Source organism: Orcinus orca, chromosome 10 (assembly GCF_937001465.1).
Source record: "Orcinus orca chromosome 10, mOrcOrc1.1, whole genome shotgun sequence".
In the NCBI taxonomy this organism is placed as follows: domain Eukaryota; kingdom Metazoa; phylum Chordata; class Mammalia; order Artiodactyla; family Delphinidae; genus Orcinus; species Orcinus orca.
The window spans coordinates 38,710,101-38,725,418 of NC_064568.1; the positions used below are offsets into that span (position 1 = coordinate 38,710,101).

The 15,318-nt window shown below is 39.3% G+C and overlaps 1 protein-coding gene across 3 annotated transcripts in view; it reads left to right on the forward strand.

Annotated features, from left to right (window-relative positions):
• Positions 1 to 15,318, forward strand: part of RHOA (ras homolog family member A) — a 51,839-nt gene that overhangs the window by 2,996 nt on the left and 33,525 nt on the right. For 2 of the 3 annotated variants that reach the window (XM_033413049.2, XM_004283940.3), the window contains exon 2: positions 1,113 to 1,191. The exons of the other annotated variant lie outside the window; for it this stretch is intronic. The gene's annotated coding sequence lies outside the window, so the exon portion shown is untranslated. The remainder of the gene's footprint in view (positions 1 to 1,112; positions 1,192 to 15,318) is intronic. 3 annotated transcript variants of the gene reach the window in all.

Below are 15,318 nucleotides of genomic sequence, written 5' to 3' on the forward strand. Positions count from 1 at the left end.
GGTAGTCATGTGACTGAAAATCAGATAGACATTGAAGCTACTCATTCTGGGTGTTGGTCTGAGTTTATTGGTACTTCCTCCAGATGATTATGAATACATGTTTATAGCTAATAATCATCAAAATATGAGATACTCTGTTAAATTGGAGCCAGTTTGCAGTTGATAGCAGATTGAGCTTGATTTTTTTTTTTTTAAGTGGGTGGGTAAAGTAAATGTGCTTAAGCATATTTATGATAGCATCTTATTTAATATTCAAGTAAAGGGAAAGAGGAGAACATAAGCAGCCAATGAAATAAGTTTGGAGTGGAGTGAAGGGAAAAGTGGGAGGTAAAATGAAATTAGAGAGGTGGGCAGGGACCACATCATGTAGGACCTTTTAGGACATGGGAAGTTCTTTGGATTTTTTTTTAATCATCAGATTTAAAAAAAAAATCAGGATAATGATCCGATCTGATATTAAACAATTAGAATCATTAACCAAGAGTAGGGGGTAGATCTGAGTCCATTTTGACTTTAAACAGTAAACTAATACTGACCATTTCTGACAAAGGTATCAGAAGGATTTCCTAATATTATTCATGTCCTTAATCTAATGATTTCAACCTGTTTTTTGAATCCATTGATTTTCTGACTGTTGTCTTTAATTTCTGTGTAATGCCTGTATTAAAAAGGAAATGTAATTTGATAAAGCAGGTCATTCAGATGTTCATGGTAGGCTGGGTGGTAGGCATACAGGTGTTCACTGTAAAATTCTTTTAACTTTGCTGTGTGTTTGTAATGCTGTGTGTTAAATGTTTATAATGTTGGGAAATTAATTTGCGTAGGATTCATCTGCTTTTGATTTTTTCTTTTAAAAGGGCAACATTAATTTGTAATACTCAGAAAATAAAGTTGATAGTGTGCATTTTGTTAAGTGAAGGAGGCCAAAACGTTTAAAAGTGGTAAATTTTATGCTGTGTCAGTAAAACTTAAATTCTGCGCCTTTCCCCTTCTGGATTCTGAATTACTTAACAGAACTTTGGGCAAGCCCATTTTACATCCTGTGCTTTTGTTTTTTTCTTTGTGAAATGAATAGACATAATTCCTGATTTTTTTTTTTAATGTGTTTATAGTACCTTTCATCTGAGAAGTTCAAGGCACTTTGTAGAACTTCTGCCACACAGGCTGTGGGTCTTGCAGCACATTTGTAAGGTATGTAAATAGCTTTCATTCCCCTTCCTCCATGGAAGAGAAATAATTATTATATATTATATATTAATGTAAGTTCTAAGGAAATGTGGGTGCAATACTATTAATGATTTTCTTTTCCACCAATCTTGAGATCGTTATCTTACTCCATAACTTTTCTCTCTGGTCTTATTTTCCAACCTCTCTCTATAAGATACTCCTCTAACTTCCTATTTCTATTCTAAGCAATATTTTTCTTCTTAGATGAAGATATATTTCCTAACCTCTTAATCTTTAAGGAGATGTATTTACCATATTATACACATACTTCTCTCGCTTCTGGATCACTCCCATCTTAATTCTTCTGTTTTTAAATTTCTTTAAGTTTTTGTTTTTTCTGTAGTTTGGTCATCTTATAGTTTGTGCACAGCCTGTGCTTTGGGTATGTCTAATTATCAGTAGAAAATAATTCAACCAGAGAATGAGGATTGGAGGACAATCCTTCTTACCAGAGGAGTCAGCATTGAGAGGAATGTTAAGAGCAGGTGTAATAGCCCATCCAGGGGCTATTCAGATATTTTAAACCGATTACAAATAAAGGAAATAGAATCATCTTAATTTTATTGATACCATGTAAGTATCCTGGTTTGGTACCATTTTGACTACTACTTCTTGTTCTCCTTGGGTCTGAGGGACCTCTGTATATAAAGAAGTGAGCTGTTAAGAGTATGAATATTCTCATTTGATGAGATAGGCTACCTGGCAGGGAAGTCATATAACGGTAGTGGTTTTGGTTGGCTTTGAACTTATGGTTGGCTTTGAACTTAACGGTTGGCATCGTAAAAGGAATGGCCAAGCTAGCTTGTCATTATTCATTCATTGAACAAGTAGTTACTATATGCAGGTGCTGTTCTGGGACACATTTGAAGAAAACAAAGAAGGTCCCTGCCCTCAGGTAGTTTTTTCTTTGTTTTACAATGTCTTTATTCCTAAAAACATGAACATTTTGAATCATTTCATGTGCTTTTCTCAATATCACTGACGAGAAAGTGGAAAGCACGTCAGGGGTTAATAATCACAAAAACATTAATAGCGCTGCTCATTTTTATTCTGGTAGGGAATACTGATGATCCATGGCAAGAGATTAGCCCAGTGCAACTGCTGGGCATAGGACAGCAACTGGTCTAGCACCACTGGGCGTGATACTCTGTTGCAGTTCCATGAGGCTTGAAATTCTTTCAGCAGATTCGAGTGATGCATTAGGGTGGTTTGATTGATGGCCTCTCTTAAAAGAGGGCAGACTGTATTTCAAAGTTGTTTTCTCAGTTGTTCATTTTTGACATTACTGAGTTAAAAACAAAAATAAGGTTATGCTTTTGCTCTGTAAGTTTGCTTACATCAGATTTCTTTCACCAGAAAGGCTGATGGCCCTGTAATTACAAAAGAATTCTGCCAGACAGTGTGCCTGCCTGCCTCCTGCCTGCCTGCCTGCCTGTCTGTCTGTCTGTCTATCTATATCTATGTATCTATCTGTCTGTCTGTCTTTAAGCAGGTTATTTTATTTCTTTGAGCCTCAGCACCTACATCTGTGAAATGAAGATTTCCATTTCATAGGAATTTTAGATGAAATAATATGTGAAGAGTACAATGCTCAATGCATATTAGTTTTCTCCCTTGTTGGAAATACTTGTTCTAACTCTGGTAGATTCTTCAAGTATATTTTTCTTTCAGGATATCAGTGCATTGTATTTATATAGTGACCGTTTGCTTTCAGAGTGATGAAGATTTTAATAGGAAGCTTAAAGTTACATGAATTTCTTTACTGCCACCTGACTGAATAGGAGGAACACGTGTTTCTTGTTTTCATTTTCTTTTCTTGTCTTTTGTTTGTTTAACTATAGGAGTTAGTATGTTGGGCTTAGATTTTACCATCTTTTTTTTTTTTTTTTTTTGCGGTACGCGGCCCTCTCACTGTTGTGGCCTCTCCCGTTGCGGAGCACAGGCTCCGGACGCACAGGCTCAGCGGCCATGGCTCACGGGCCCAGCCGCTCCGCGGCATGTGGGATCTTCCTGGACCGGGGCACGAACCCGTGTCCCCTGCATCATCAGGCGGACTCTCAACCACTGTGCCACCAGAGAAGCCCCAGGCTTATTCTTTAGAAATTATATTTTACATTAATTAAGTTTTCCAATTTTGCTAAGCTTGCATCCTTACTATAGTCCCTAAGACAGAAGGCCCTAAAACTTAACGGGAAAATGTTTTGAACCACTTCATCAGTTTAATAGTAGGCCCCAGAAGCAGTTCCCACATAAAAACTGATGTGTTTTTTGCAAGAAGAGGGATAAAAGAAGATAGGTTTTTATTTTCTGAAGTTCCTAGCTGCTGTAAAATAGAGACCCAATTCCATTACTGTAAAAAATTGTTTGTGCTTTGATTTTAAGCATATGGTTGAAAGTTCTACTTTTGTTGTATGTACACTGCTATTTTTACCTTATTCCCATGGCAGTTGTGTCTCAGTTGATATAGTGCAGATGAGTTGTCCCCTGGTGCCTCTTCCATGGGCCCAGAGAGCAAATGTTTGGCCACTCTTCCAGTGTACCTTTAGGTAACCCTATTATTTGTTATTTAGGTTTTGAGGCCTAAGGAAGGAAGTACGTTTAAGGTGGATATTTAATGTTGTAACAGTACAGTTTTTTGTCACGAGATAATTTTATTACATGATTTGGCAGTTTGGTTGGAAACACTGGCGTTTAGAGTTTTTTGTGGGAAAGTTATTTTCTGGATGAAGTCTTTTGTTTAACTTTTAAAGTTATTCAAAGGAGACTTTATCTTTTGAAGGTCTTAAGTTCAGAAAAGGAAGGCAGTAGAATATCTTAGGTAAGAGCATGGGCTCTCTGGAGAGAACTGACAGTTAAGTACTAGCTCTTATACTTGACAGCTTATGACTCTGGATAGTAATGTTACCCCTTTGTAACCCAGTTCCTTCTCTGTAAAATGGGGTAACAGAGTGCTGTGAGGGTTCAGTGAGAGAGAAGCACTTAGCCCCAGTGCCAGACATGCAGGTTCAGTTCTTTAACTTTCACTATTCAAGTTACAGTTTGTAGTACCTAGTAATCACACTTTAATCTAATCTGGAAGGTGATTTTTTTGGAGGGGGGATAGCACCCTAAGAATTAATTTGGGGGGAAATAAACAGGCCTCTCTACTGGATCCCTGTTGCTTAGGAACAGTGGTTCGCAAACCTGGCTATTCCTAAACATGGGATCCAGTTCCTAAAGTTGGAATTACTTCAGGAGGCTTTTTTAAAAATCACCTTTGTTGAGGTGTAATTTGCATAAATAAAATGTACTTATTTAAATAACAGTTTAGTACGTTTTGGTAAATATATACACCTGTGTAATTGCCACCCAGTCAAGATACAGAACATTTCCTTGGGAGGCTTTAAGGTTTTCTATTTTTAGGGGGGCGTTGGATGAATTGGAAGATTGGGATTGACTTATATACACTACTGATACTATGTATAAAATAGATAACTAATGAGAACCTACTGTATAGCACAGGGAACTCTACTCAGTGCTCTGTGATGTCCTAAATAGGAAGGAAATCCAAAAAAGAGGGGATATATGTATACGTATAGCTGATTCACTTTGCTGTACAGTAGAAACTAACACAACATTGTAAAGCAACTATACTCCAATAAAAATGAAAAAAAACCATTTTCTATTTTTAACTAGTTTTTTATTTAAAACAATATATGTACTTTATTCTTGTTGGGACTGTGAATTACAAGTCAGAACTACAGTGAGGTGCCACCTCACGCCCATTAGGATGGCTGCAAGTATCAAAAAAACAGAAAACACCAAGTGTTCTCAGGAATGTAAAATGGTACAGCCACTATGGAAAACAATATAGAGGCTCCTCAATAAATTAAAAATAGAATTACCATCTGATCCAGAAATTTCAGTTCTGGGTTTATATCCCAAATAATTAAAAGCAGGATCTTGAAGAGATATTTGTACACCTGTGTTCATAGCAGCATTATTCCCATTAGCTATAACAAGGAAGCAACCCAAGTGTCTACCATCCAATGAATGAATGGATACGCAAAATATGGTATATACATACAATGGAATGTTATTTAGCCTTAAAAAGGAAGGAAATTCTGCAATGTGCTACAACATGATGAATCTTGAGGACATTATGCTAACTGATGTAAGCGAGTCACAAAACGGCAAATACTATATGATTCCACTTACACGAGATACTTAGAGTAGTCAAAACCATAGAGACAAAGTGGAATGGTGGTTGCCAGGGTCTGGCGGGGGAAGAAGAATACTGGGGGGCGGGGTGTTAATGTACAGTGGGTATAGAGTTTCAGATTACAAGATGAAAAGAGTTATGGGGATAGATGGTGGTGATAGTTGCACAACAGTGTGACTGTATTTAATACCACTGCACTGTACGCTTAAAAGTGGTTAGGATAGTAAATTTTGTTATATATATTTTACCACAATAAAAGGGGGAAAATGCACTAGGTAAAAATAAAATCATACAGTAATGTTTATAATAAAAAGTGTATATTCTTCCTGTCCTAGAGTGCAGTCCGTCTCTCAGAGTATTGCTTCCTTTGGAGCTTTAAAGGTATTTTAGAGCAAGGGGTTGGTAAAGCACGTATATTCATTGCAAGGCAAAAGGGGTAGAGCATGAAAACAAGCCTTTCTCACATCTCTGCCTCCCAAGGTTCTTGCTTCAGAGAAAACCTTGTACCTGTTTCCTGTGTATAAACCAAGTAACTGTTTCATATGTATCCTTCTAGAGATACTGTGTCCCTTTTTTATATACAAACTAATGCACATCACACTGTTATACATCTATTCTTTCCCCTTAACAATAGGTCTTGTTGATTATTTGGCAAGATAGTTAAAAGTATACACTGTGGAAAATAGTTTGGCTGTTCCTCAAATAGCTAAATACAGAATTACCTTACGACTCCTAGGTGCATACCTAAAAGAATTGAAAGCGGGTACTCAAACAAATGCTTGCACATAAATGTTCATAGCAGGGCTTCCCTGGTGGCGCAGTGGTTGAGAGTCCACCTGCTGATGCAGGGGACATGGGTTCGTGCCCCGGTCTGGGAAGATCCCACATGCCGCGGAGCGGCTGGGCCCGTGAGTTATGGCCTCTGAGCCTGCGCGTCTGGAACCTGTGCTCCGCAGTGGGAGAGGCCCACGTACCACAAAAAAAAAAAAAAAGTTCATAGCAGTACTATTCAAATACCCAAAAAGTGGAAATAATCAAAATGTCCATCAACAGGTGAATGGATAAACAAATATGGTATATACATACAATGGAATATTATTCAGCTATTTTTTTAAATGAAGCACTGATACATGCTACTGTGTGGATGAACCTTGAAAGCATTATGCTAAGTAAAAGAAGCCAGACACAAAAGGCCACATATTGTATGATTTCACTTATATGAAGTATCTAGAATAGGTAAATCTGTAGAGACAAAGCAGATTGGTGGTTGCCAGGTGTTGGGGGCATGGGAAACTGAGGACTGACTGCTTAATGTGGGTGTGGGGTTTTCTTTGGTGGTGATGAACATGTTTTGGAACTTAGAATTGGGGGTCGCACAACATTGTGAATGTACTAAATATCACTGAATTATACACTTTAAAAAGGTTAACTTTATACTCTGTGAATTTCACCTCAATTAAAAAAAAAATGGTTTTTAAATGGATGTTCAGGCCCCACCCTAAAGAGTTTTCAGTCTGTTAGTTGTGGAACCTTGAGAGGAATAGCGATTTTTATTCCAAAATACAGTGCCTGTCTGTGAACTGTCATTGCTGAAACATCTCAACAGGACATTAGGCAGCTTGGGACTTTTGGTTCATTCTACTCTATGTGTCAGTTCTCCAGACAGGCATTGTCTTGGGGACAGTGTAAGTGGAGAAGAAGGTTGCACAAGGTCAAATCCTGATTCTTTGCATCTGTTGGTTGGACAAACAGTTCGTTCGGGTTTTCCATGACATCTTACGGGAAAACCCGAACGAACTTTTTTGTCGACCCAATATTTAAGTTTCACCTTGAAATTTTTACATTTTGAGGTCAGTGATATGATGCTCCTATTTAGGAAGCCAGAAGGTATGTTCCCTCAGGAGTGTTTCTTTCCCCCCTACCCCACAAAGAATTTCAGTCTGGGATGATTCCCACTTGGCAGTATATTGGAGGCTTTCTTGTTCTCCTCTGCTTGCCCTTATTATGTACCTTAGGCCTGCTGCTCTTGGTCTCCAAGGGCCTTTGAACTGACATTGACCCTTGGCAACTGCTTGATCAGGATGGCCAAATAATGTTGATAGTACCAGGCTCAAGCTCATTATGAGCAAATGGACAGATGGTAGTTCGCACCTCCTTGCCAGAGGTTTCCAATGTAGTCCATAAACAAAATAAATGGCTTTATGTTTTCAACTTACTTTCCCAAGTGTTTAATGGTGTTTCCATTGTGCTAGTCACAGTGCTAGGTATGGGTGAACCTGGAGTTGATAGGACAGATTTCTGCCCATTGCACTGAAACACAGTTTCTTCCTCTGACTTAAGGAAGTAGTATGTATTCTGTTCATTTGTATGTGTATTTTAACAAAGGACCAAAGCAGTGGAATGGAGGAGGGTACTGGAGAAGGGAGTGCTTATGAAAAATCTACACTTCCTTTCAACCAGGTTTATTGTTTGAACAAAAATCTGATTCTGGTTTGGTTGTTACTTTTAGGACTATCTGAAGAAAAGGCTGAATTTTGACTTTTATTTTCTGTTTTATAGTCCTGATAGCTTTGCTTCAGGAGGGTGCATTGTAGGACATCCTGTAAACTTTCATTCATGTGTATTTATGTACAGGAAGTATGGCTCCTGTAGAAAATTTGAGATCCTAAACCACTGAAATAGTGTCTTTGTGTTCTGGATAACTGAAGCTTGCATCTTTAAGCTTTAGAACTTGTTTTATTCCTGTAGTGAATGTCTTCATTTTCTCTTATAGTATCTGGGCCTTAAGCTTCCCTGCATAATGATTGAGGTCTTTGCAACTAAAGGATGTTTTTTTTAATATTTATTTAAATATTTATTTTGGTTGTGCCGGGTCTAGTTGCGCCATGTGGGATCTTTAGTTGCGGCATGCAGACTTCTTAGTTGTGTCATGCATGCAGGATCTAGTTCCCCGACCAGGGATGGAACCCGGGCCCCCTGCATTGGGAGCTTGGAGTCTTACCCACTGGACCACCAGGGAAGTCCCCTCCTAGAGGATTTTTAAGGTCTGTCCTTGGAGTATGTTGCACTGCTTTAGGACTCTGGCCTGGCCTGAATGGCACTTCCCTCCCTCCCCATTTTACGTTTCCAAGCCTGATTTACAGGGTTTTCTACTTTCATGTCATAGGCTACACCTCTTTCTCAGCCAAGCATGCATTTTTCTAAACTACTGTGAACTGAGCTACTGGCCAGTTAGACTTGCAGAGTTGTGTAAAATTAGAGCAAATAAGTTCATAGGATCTGAGTTTTAACACTCATTGTTACAGATGATTGAAGTTCCTGATTATATGAGGGGTTTCTGTAATTCTATGAGGGTGAATTCTTAAACTACTACAACTGTGTCTTAGGAGGTAGCTCACCATTGGTGTACACAGCTAATCTTGTAACTTGTTTTCTTTTAAAAATTTGCATGGAGCAAATTGGTTATATAAGCTTCTTTGCTCTGGGAAATGTATTTTTTGGAATTGGTTATTTGAACACTTAACTGTTACATGCTTGTGCCTGTGCTTGTCCAACAATGGTGAATAAGAGGTGATTCTTACACTAACTGGAGTTTGGCAGGAAGAAAGTTTGGAGGGGGTGTGACGAGTGAAGTAGAGAGAAATTTTTTTTAATGCTAATTTAAAAAAAATATATTTATTTTAAGTATTTATTTTTGGCTGCGTTGGGTCTTCGTTGCTGTGCGCGGGCTTTCTCTAGTTGGCGGCGAGTGGGGGCTACTCTTCGTTGCGGTGCACGGGCTTCTTATTGCGGTGGCTTCTCTTGTTGAGGAGCACGGGCTCTAGGCGTGCAGGCTTCAGTAGTTGCGGCGCGTGGACTCAGTAGTTGTAGCTCGCGGGATCTAGAGCGAATTCTCAGTAGCTGTGACACACGGGCTTAGTTGCTCCGCGGCATGTGGGATCTTCCCGGACCAGGGATTGAACCCGTGTCCCCTGCATTAGCAGGTAGATTCTTAACCACTTTGCCACCAGGGAAGTCCTGAGAGAAGTGTTACATGCTCAGAGTACTTAAGGGACCTGATTTAAGTTGGCTCAGGGAAGGCCTTGAGAGAAAGTGACTTAGCCTTTTAAGTATGAGTTATCTAAGTGGGGGAAGGGTGGGTGACGTTCATTCAGGGCAGAGGAAAGACAGAAGAAAGATGGCTTAATATCCTCAGCTATAGGATATTTTATTGTTTTGGCCAAGGGTGGTTGTATGCCTCGGGTTTTATAATTTTATAAGTTAGTGGCTTGGGATTTATAGTCATTTCCTTATCTGCAATATGACATTTTGCATCTACATTTCATCCAAAATATTTTTTGCACCTCTTGCATTGACACTACTCCATTCTACAGAAACTAACATTGACAAAACCTAGGGTTGGGGGTAAGTTATTATGTACACTAGGATCATCACCCTTCATAATGAAATTCACAGGATTTTTATGTATCTTAAATTTTCCTTTTAAGTTGTCAAGTTTAGTTTCCAAAAGACTAGACAATTTTTGCTTTTGTAATAGTCATATGTACAATACTGATTTGTTTGTAACAACTTCTTTAGGGAGAGAAATAAACAATATGAAATTTCAACTGCATTACATAATTGAAGCATATGGATGTTAACAAGTCTTATGAACTCAACTTCTAATCTGTTGTGTCCACTGTGTTTAAAATAATGAATGCAGTAAAAAAGTAAAAATTAAGTCATGTCCAAAGCTATGCTGGTGTTAAATACTTTTATTTCTTGGGTGGTTGAGAAACAGTAGAAAGCTTGCCGTAGTCATCACTGTTTCTTTTGTGTAACTAGTCCCATTGAAGAATTTATGAGGTAGAATTATAATTATCTCAAGTATGCTGAATTAGTAATTTTTCAAGCTGTGATTATTTTCTCTGCATGGAAATTTATTCATTATCTTTCCAAAATATTGTAAAGATCTTGATCTAGCAGAAACAGTACAGTTATTCAGTTGAATTATTTCTACTTCTGTTTCTTGGCTTGAGAACTTTTTTGTGCCTGCTTAAAATGAATGTTTGGCTAATAAATGTCTGTATATATAATGCATTCATTATAACCTGGTAGCACCATCTCAAAAGTCTTTGGTGGCTCTTTATCTGCCAAAAATAAACTAAAAATTGTGTTCAGAGGCAGAATAACTGTGAGTCTAAGAAAATAAGTATTGTAAAATGTGTGGCCCCTAAACAAGTTATCAAAATTAACACACCCAACCCCCAACTCACCTAATTTAAAGCCTATTTTGTTTTAATGTCAGGAGGGGCTCAATCCATTTCTCTGAGATAACATCATTGCTATTGGTCATGGAAAAATCAGACTTGAGGGCATTACAAAAGGTGCTTAGAAAGTATTAAGAGGAATATGATTGTGTGTTTAAAACAGATTGACATTGGACTAAGGATTTCATAATTGCCATTCAGAAAGTTCTAAAAACCACAGACTCATTTGATGGCAAAACCTGAACTGATGAGTTGTGTAGTCTTTATCCTACTTAGTGTGACTATTTACTTATTTCACTGAAGAACTATTAACCCATTGGGTGTGTTACAGAATATTTGGCATTTGCATCATATTACCTTTCTAAATCTGAAAAATTCTGAATTTAGAAACATCTGACCCCAAGGCTTTTGGATGAAGGATTGTGGGCCTGTACTTGTAGGCAGTGAGAGAAAAGCTAAGTCTTTTTCTTTAATGGGAAAGAAGAGGGTAGAAAGAGGTATGGATGGCATATGCACTTTAGAAAAATAATTATTTGCTGGACTGGTAAAAGTTTCATTTTAGGAAAAACATTCCTTTCAGATCAGGCCATATTATAAACTGGTCTTCAATTCTGGACAGTTGGAATTTGAAGGAAGGAGTTGCCATTTGTACAAAATAAGACCTAAATAATGATGACACACATTTATTGAACATTGACCTATTTTCAGAATAGGTAAGCTCTTTTTGTGTAATACCTTATTTAATCTTCATGCCAGCCCTGACAGATAAGGAAACTGTAAAGGGGCACAAAGCTAGTAAGATAACTTTCAGGTAATGTATCAATAGCTCCTTTACTGCTACTGTAAACTGCCTTCTTTCTACTCTGTTGCTACCTAAAACTGAAATTAATTTCTCATAGAATCTTTTCTTTGGCTAGTCTATGTGGGACCTATCCATGTAATGAATATTTCTGATTTTATGGGGTAGTCCATATAGTAGATGTTGTATGCTCATGAGACACACTCAGGATGGGACTCAGATTTTGAAACCCAAAAGTAACATTTGGTCAAGTAAGGTTGGTGGTAGTGTTTTGGGTTGGAAGGTTGGTGGATAAGAATCGCCTGGAACTCTGAGAGCTTGTGTCAGCTGTCCCCTTCCTGAATCTGGATGGTGCAGGGGTTAGAGTGCATGTGATTTTACACCTTCCTCCAACTACAGTGAATAATCAGGATTATTCACAAATTAAGATAACGGTGGTAATGCACAATTTCCAGGCCTTTTCTCTTCTGCTTGGGAAGACTTAATAGAATGCAAGAAAGGAATGCTTATAGGCCTTAAAAACTCCTGGCCTGGGCTTCCCTGGTGGCGCAGTGGTTGAGAGTCCACCTGCCGATGCAGGGGACATGGGTTCGTGCCCCGGTCCGGGAAGATCGCACATGTCGCGGAGCGGCTAGGCCCGTGAGCCATGGCCGCTGAGCCTGCGCGTCCGGAGCCTGTGCTCTGCAACAGGAAAGGCCACAACAGTGAGAGGCCCGCGTACCGCAAAAAACAGAAAACAAAAAAAATCTCTTGGCTTTAAAACATATTTACTAGATTGGGGAAATTTTCATTTTAGGAAAAAATACCACTGTATTCGGGTAACTTTGAATCTGTTCTAATTTATGGAAAAAATAAATTGCTTGCAATCTTCAGTACTTTAGCTGTTATTAACAAATTGTTTTTGATCCCCTGTAATGAATCTCTTCATCATGGTTGAAAACTGCTGCCCTCTAAAATACTCCCAGAGTACTGGTCTTTTCCTCAAGGCTTCTTGCCATATCTAAGGTTACAAGATAGACATTTAGTCTTTTTTTTTCTCTCCTTTCGATGTTGTTTCATACTTGAATGTTGGGGCTAGGGAGTTTTATATACAATGGTTTGTTAGTTGTAAGTCTTGTTTGAAAAGAAATACCTTCCTACTTGAAGAATGAGACTTAAGGCCAATTCAGAAAAGAAGGGAAGTAACTAAGAGGAAGTAAATTTGAAGGCTAATGTCTATTTTTAGTAACTTGAGCTTTTGAAAGTTTCCTTTCAAAAGTTAGAAAATTAACTCGTTCTTATACCAACACATTTTTATCCATTAACTTAGGAAAGCTAGGTTTCTTATCATTAATTCAATTGGCAAACACATACTTATGTTCAGTGATATCTTTGACCTTGCTAGGCATTGTAGGGAGTATAGAAATGAAGATAGTTATCCCTCAGGAGATTGGCTCCAGGATCCTCACAGATACCAAAACCTGTAGCTGCTTACATCCCTTATATAAAATGGTGTAGTGTTTGCATATAACTTGTGCACATCCTTCCATATACTTTAAGTCATCTCTAGATTACTTATAATACCTAATACAACATAAATACTGTTGTCCCTTGGTTTACACGGGGATTAGTTTCAGGACCTGCCCTGGATACCAAAATCTGTATACTCACGTCCCATATTCAGTTGGATTCCGCCAACCAGGATTGTGTGATAGTATAGTATAGTATAATATAGTGTTTATTTATTAGAGGATACTTTTTTTCTTTAATTTGTTTAATTTATTTTTGGCTGCGTTGGGTCTTCATCGCTGCACGCAGGCTTTCTCTAGTTGCGGCGAGCGGGGGCTACTCTTCATTGCGGTGCGCGGGCTTCTCTTGTTGCGGAGCACGGGCTCTAGGCGCACGGGCTACAGTAGTTGTGGCTCGCGGGCTCAATAGTTGTGGCTCGTGGGTTCTAGAGCACAGGCTCAGTAGTTGTGGTGCACGGGCTTAGTTGCTCCGCGGCATGTGGGATCTTCCCGGACCGGGGCTCGAACCCAAGTCCCCTGGTTTGGCAGGAGGATTCTTAACCACTTTGCCACCAGGGAAGCCCTATAGTACTTTTTTTTTTTTCTTGCGGTACGCGGGCCTCTCACTGCCGTGTTCTCTCCCGCCACGGAGCACAGGCTCCAGACGCGCAGGCTCAGCGGCCATGGCTCACGGACCCAGCCGCTCCGCGGCATGTGGGATCCTACCGGACTGGGGCACAAACCCACGTCCCCTGCATCGGCAGGCGGACTCTCAACCACTGCGCCACCAGGGAAGCCCTATAGTACTTAATGAAGAACCGAGTATAAGTGGGCTTGTGGAGTTCAAACCTTTGTTGTTCAAGGGTAAGCTGTAATTGTAAACTCAATGTAAATTATATATAAATAGTTGTAGGCATGTGACAAATTCAAGTTTTGCTTTTTGGAACTTTCTGGAATTTTTTTTCCTGAATATTTTTGATCTGTAGATGCAGAACCTGTGGATTCAGGGGACTGCTGTATAGTTTTTTTTACTGGAGCTTACAGACGATAGTATCCAGCAGTAAAACATTAGCTGTTATGTGCTAGGTATTGTTTATTCTGAGTTCCTTCTTGTGTTAACTCAATAATTACCACTATCCAATGAGAGTAGGAACCATTATTTTCCCCATTGGTACAGATGAGGAAGTAGAAGCACAGAGGAGTTGAGTAACTTATCCAAAGATTCACAGCTGCTTTGAACCCTAGCACCTGATTTCAAGAGCCTTCTCTCTACCAGTTCAGAGTATCAAGTGATGGCAAGCTTACACAGTCATTTGGGAAACAGCTATAAGAGTTCAGGGATAAAGAAGAATTTGTGCTGGGGTAGCCAGGGAGTCGTCTCTGGGGAGGGCGTAACTCTTGGCCCAAAAGGAGATGAAGGGGAGTGTTATAAGTGGTTCGAATCAGCCCTTTGCAGTGTTAAACTGCTTGAACACAGATAATCTTGTTTTACCTCCTTATAGCGAAGAGAGGGTGGACAGTGTTGGTTAGCCTAGGGAAGTTATGTGGGAGAGAGGGGGTAATACGCATCTGTCAGATTCAGTAAACAGGAGATCAGAGTCCAGGATGGAGTCTTGCATATGTACTTTGTTTCTTCCTTTTTTTTTTTTTGCTTAATATACTATGGAGACCTTTCCAAGTCAGTCATATTAAGGGACTTCCCTGGTGGTGCAGTGGTTAAGAATCCGCCTACCAGTGCAGGGGACACGGGTTTGATCCCTGGTCTGGGAAGATCCTACATGCCGCGGAGCAACTAAGCCCGTGCGCCACCACTACTGAGCCTGTGTGCCACAACTACTGAAGCCCACTCCTGGAGCCTGAGCTCCGCAACAAGAGAAGCCACCACAATGAGAAGCCCACGCACTGCCGCTCCCCGCAACTAGAGAAAGCCCACGCACAGCAGCGAAGATCCAACACAGCCAAAAATAAGTAAATAAAATAAAATTTATTTATCATTTTCAAAAACATAATACATACATCTTATAGATTGAGACAATGCAAAAGGATATATGGCTCCTAGAAGCAACCATTGTTTTTTTTTTTTAAGCAACCATTGTTGAGTTTCTTGTGAATTTTTTGAGAGAGTCTGTGTATATACCAGTGTTCATTGTTCTTCAGTGAATGTTACTTGTGTACCTCTCCCGGGCCCTGTTCTATATATCTGTACATTCCACCGTTACACAATGGTATGAGAGTGTAAATACTCAGCACCTTTTTTTTTTTTTCCTTTTAATTAATTAATTTATTTTTGGTCTTAGTTGAGGCACTGCGGGATCTTTCGTTGAGGTGCACGGGCTTCTCTCGAGTTGTGGCATG